The 4,686-nt window shown below is 39.7% G+C and overlaps 1 pseudogene; it reads left to right on the top strand.

Moving 5' to 3' along the window:
* Positions 1-3,905: 3,905 nt before the first annotated feature.
* LOC129078630 (60S ribosomal protein L23a-like) lies at positions 3,906-4,457 on the top strand (annotated as a pseudogene).
* Positions 4,458-4,686: the final 229 nt, after the last annotated feature.

The raw sequence follows: 4,686 nt of genomic DNA, 5'->3' as shown, positions 1-4,686 counted from the left end.
TCTAGAGGTTGCGGCTGCAGGAAAAACTCCAAGCCTCACAGAAGAGTCCATTGGAGAGACCCACCTGGTCCTAGAATGTACAAAAACCCACCCCCCAGGGAATCAGCTCCAGAAGGGCCCAATTTGCTTATGGGTAGAGGGGGAAGTGACTGAAAGCCAGTGGAGAGCTGAGCAAGTGGCTTGCTCTCTCTCATACCCCTCCCCCACAGAGAGCGCCACAACTCAGGGACCTGGGTTGCCCAGCCCTGGTAAATACCTAAGGCTCTGCCCCTTCCAACATAACAGGCATGCTGAGACAAAGAAATATGGCCCAAATGAAAGAACAGATCAAAGCTCCAAAAATAGAACTAAGCAATGAACAGATAGCCAACCTATCAGATGCACAATTCGAAACACCAGTAATCTGGATGCTCACAGAATTGGTTGAGTATGGTCACAAAATGGAGGAAAAAGCGAAGGCTACGCAAAGAGAAATAAAGAAAAGTATACAGGGAACCAACAGTAAAAGGAAGGAAGTAAAAGGACTCAAATCAATGACTGGGAGCAGAAGGAAGAGATAAACATTCAACCAGAACAGAATGAAGAAACAAGAATTCAGAAGAATGAGGAGAGGCTTAGGAACCTCTGGGACAACTTCAAATGTTCCAACATGTGAATCATAGTGGTATCAGAAGGAGAAGAGGAAGAGCAAGAAATTTAAAACTTATTTGAAAAAATAATGAAGGAGAACTTCCCCAGTCTGGCCAAAGAAATAGACCTCCAGGAGATGCAGGAAGATGGGAGAGTCCCAAAGAAGTTGGACCCAAGGAAGCACACACCAAGGCACATCGTACTTGAGTTACCCAAGATTAAAGATAAGGAGAGAATCTTAAAAGCAGCAAGAGGCAGGGAAATAGTCACCTACAAAGGAGTTCCCATAAGACTATCAGCTGATTTCTCAAAAGAAACCTTACAGGCAAGAAGGGGCTGGCAAGAAGTCTTCAAGGTCATGAAAGGCAAAGACCTACATCCAATATTACTCTATCCAGCAAAGTTATCATTTAGAATGGAAAGACAGGTAAAGTGTTTCCCAGATAAGGACAAGTTAAAGGAGTTCATCATCACCAAGCCTTAATTATATGAAATGTTAAAAGGACTTAACTAAGAAAAAAGAGATAAAAAACTATGAATAGTAAAACAAAGAGGAGGAAGAGGGGGAAGAATGGGAAAAAAGGTAAAGGGAATAAGCAACATAAATAGTAGGTACAAAATAAGTAGGGAGAGGTTAAGAATAGTATAGGAAATGGAGAAGCCAAACAACTTATATGTACGACCCATAGACATGAACTAAGTGGGGGAATGCTGGGGGATGTAGAAGTGTAGGGTGGAGGGGAATAAAAGGGAGAAAAAATATGGGACAACTTGTAATAGCATAATCATTAAAATATATATTTAAAATCGATTAACTCCAAAAAGAAAAGAAATAATAAATATTGTATCTTTTCCTGTAAAAAAAGAAAAAGAAAGGCAAGAAGGCTGCCCTTGAGGCCTGCCAAAAACAAATAAATAAATAAGAGGAGAGGATAAGGAGCTGCTTGGGCCTAAGGGCCTAGAAGCCTCTCTGGTTTCCTAACATCTTTAGCTTCTCTTTCCAGAGAATAATAGCAATATTTTAGTGGGCCTATTATATGTCTTTTGTCCCTTTAGCCTAAATGCTCTTACCTCTTCTTTGAGTACCAGAACTGGTCCTAGGCATGAGGCAAACAAGACTCCTAGGTTGCAAAATGTAAGGAAGCACTCAGTCTGCAGTGCTGACGCTGAGTTTCCACCACTCTGAGAGTGAGGGCCTCCCTAAATTTGTGCCCATTAAGTGAAACAAGGTTATTCAAACTTTAGTGCTCATTTATTCTTTTTGATAAGCCCAGTCAAAAATAAGTGCTTGTCCAATGTGCTGCCATAAAACTTTGCTCATTTTTCTATTAGCTAAAACACCCATATAACTCAGTGTCAAAATCTGGATTCATCCTTGATTCTGATTATTCTTTAATACCCCACATTCAATCCATCAAGAAATCTTGACTCTGCCTTAATAATATGTCTAAGTCTGACCACTTCTAACTCCTGCACTGTTACCACCTTGTTTTGAGACCCTGGACAATGACAGTAGCCTCCCAGTTTCCATGCACCAGCCTTCTCCCAGCCCAAACTCTGCCCCACCACACCCCGACTCCTGCCCCACTCTATATTCCACAAAGTAGTCAAGGCTATCGCCTTTTAAAATTTGAGGCTCACCACCTCAGCCTCCTATCAAAAAACCTCAGTTGGCTCTCCTGTGTTACTCACAATAAAAACCAATCTCTTTGGTAGGTCTAAGGCCTAAGTGATTCTGCCTGAGTACAGCCTATCTCTTCTACTTTAGTTCCTACCATAGTATTTCTTTCCCCCTTAGCTCCAATTGCATTCTCCAGTTTATACTCATTCCCCTCCCTGGTGTTCCTTCAAGCCCACTCCTGCCCTGCCTCAGGATCTTTTCCATTCCAGTTGACTCTACCCGGAAATCTGTTCACTCAGAAGGCAACACACTTTACTTCTTAATGTTTTTTAGTTCTCTGTTTAAATAGCATTTTCTCAGAGAATCTGTCTAGAAGAACAACCTCAGGGACCCTCTGTGGAGCACGCGGGCACTTTCCCCACCCCCTTCCCCAGGCACTCTGCCCCCTCTCTCTTTTCTAAGTTCCAAGGGCTCTTCTTTTGCCTCTTTAACTTGTTTTCTGAGCCCACTTGTAAGTGAGCCCTTATAGCTCACTTCTATGTCTGTGATTTTCTAAATAAACTTTCTCATAAAAAATACATAAATACATAAAAATAAATAACATTCTCATCACTGGTTTACACTGCTTTTTTTTTTTTTACATTGCTTTTTTTTCTTAAGGAACCTTTTACTATCTATATTCTATTATTCATTTATTTACATATTATCTGTCTTCTCCACCACACTGTGCAGTATATGAGAGCAAGATCTTTTGGTTTTCTTTCCATGCTTTATCTTCAGCACCTAGAGCTGTGACTGGCATAGAAAAGGAGCAAAATAAATATTCAGCAGATGGATGGATAGATGAGGTCTACTCAGTTTTATAGCTCTTCTAACTGGTCCTAAGACTGCTTCCCTGCTTTGATAAATATTACCTGAACTACTTAGAGGAGCTTCTCTTTTTTTACTAGAAGATTTCTGCTATTAAAATATGCCTATTTTCATGTTTTCCTTGATCAAAAAGGCCATTTCTGAAAAAAACTCTTCACACCCCTCTAGGTCCTATTCCTTAGGGCTGACCTATATCTATGGAGCCTTTGACAGCAACCATTCACTATCATCCACTTTACATATTAGTGGAGGCTTCCCAGTCATGTGGAGTTGAAGATTTAGTAAATACATCTTGAGGCTTTTGTAAGAATATTCCTGGAATTCTGGCTCCCAACTGTTAAAATAAATAAATTCTCTACACCAGCATGCCAGAATGGAACTGGGCTTTGGAGCTAAGGTCAAGGGTAGGGTCAATCAGCAGGGGTCTTACAAAATCTCAGAGGCTATGACATCTCAGTGCAGGGGAAGTTTTTTTCTAATGTGGAAGTGAGTGTTTGCAGATTCTTGAAACAAACAAACAAATGTGACTTGGCTTTTTCCTTTTTTCTTTTTTTCTTTTGCTCCTTTTTAAAAAAATCTCCAGTAGTTATCAGATGGCAAAATCATAATTAAATAAAGCTCCAGATCGTATTTAATAAAAAGTAACTTTTCTTAAACTTTATTATTTTAATCAAATAGTTCTCCACTATATATCAAACAGAACCTATTTAATAGAAAAATTTAAGCACAAAAATTACATTTAAAGAAGCATCTTTGGAGAAAACACTAAAGAATCAAGAAACTATAAAATTAAGAAAACCCTTTTCAATGAAGATGGTGCCGAAACCTAAGAAGGAAGCCCCTGCCCCTCCCAAAGCCGAAGCCAAGGCAAAGGCTTTGAAAGCAAAGAAAGCAGTGCTAAAAGGCGGCCACAGCCACAAAAAAAAAGAAGATCCGCACATCTCCCACCTTCCGGAGGCCTAATACACTGTGGCTCCGAAGGCAGCCTAAATATCCTCGGAAGAGCGCTCCCAGGAGAAACAAGCTTGACCACTATGCCATCATCAAGTTCCCCCTGACTACAGAGTCAGCAATGAAGAAAATAGAAGACAATAATACACTTGTGTTCATTGTGGATGTCAAGGCCAACAAGCACCAGATCAAACAGGCTGTGAAGAAGCTGTATGACATTGATGTGGCCAAGGTCAACACCTTGATCAGGCCTGATGGGGAGAAGAAGGCGTATGTTCGACTGGCTCCAGACTATGATGCTTTGGATGTTGCCAACAAAATTGGGATCATCTAAACTGAGTCCAGCTGGCTAATTCTAAATATAAAAATTTTATACTAAAAAAAAAAGAAACTATAAAATTAATACCAAAAGATAAATTATTGATCTTAAATTATGTACTTGGCACCATGTCAATGTATTAGTATAATACAGACTTAGTCATAACTGCAATTTGGTTTGGGCTACATGAGCGGGAAAAAATGAGCAAGTTCTTTAAGTTTGCAGTATATAAATATCATATGGTTCTTATCAATTCCAAGTGAAATTAGCACTAACAAAATAATTAGGTTTCATA

This window comes from Pteronotus mesoamericanus, unplaced genomic scaffold, assembly GCF_021234165.1.
Source record: "Pteronotus mesoamericanus isolate MK-2021 breed Mesoamerican mustached bat unplaced genomic scaffold, CSHL_Meso_final contig_74, whole genome shotgun sequence".
Classification (NCBI taxonomy): domain Eukaryota; kingdom Metazoa; phylum Chordata; class Mammalia; order Chiroptera; family Mormoopidae; genus Pteronotus; species Pteronotus mesoamericanus.
Note: the sequence above shows the minus strand (reverse complement) of the source record. Positions and strands in the feature narration are given on the sequence as shown.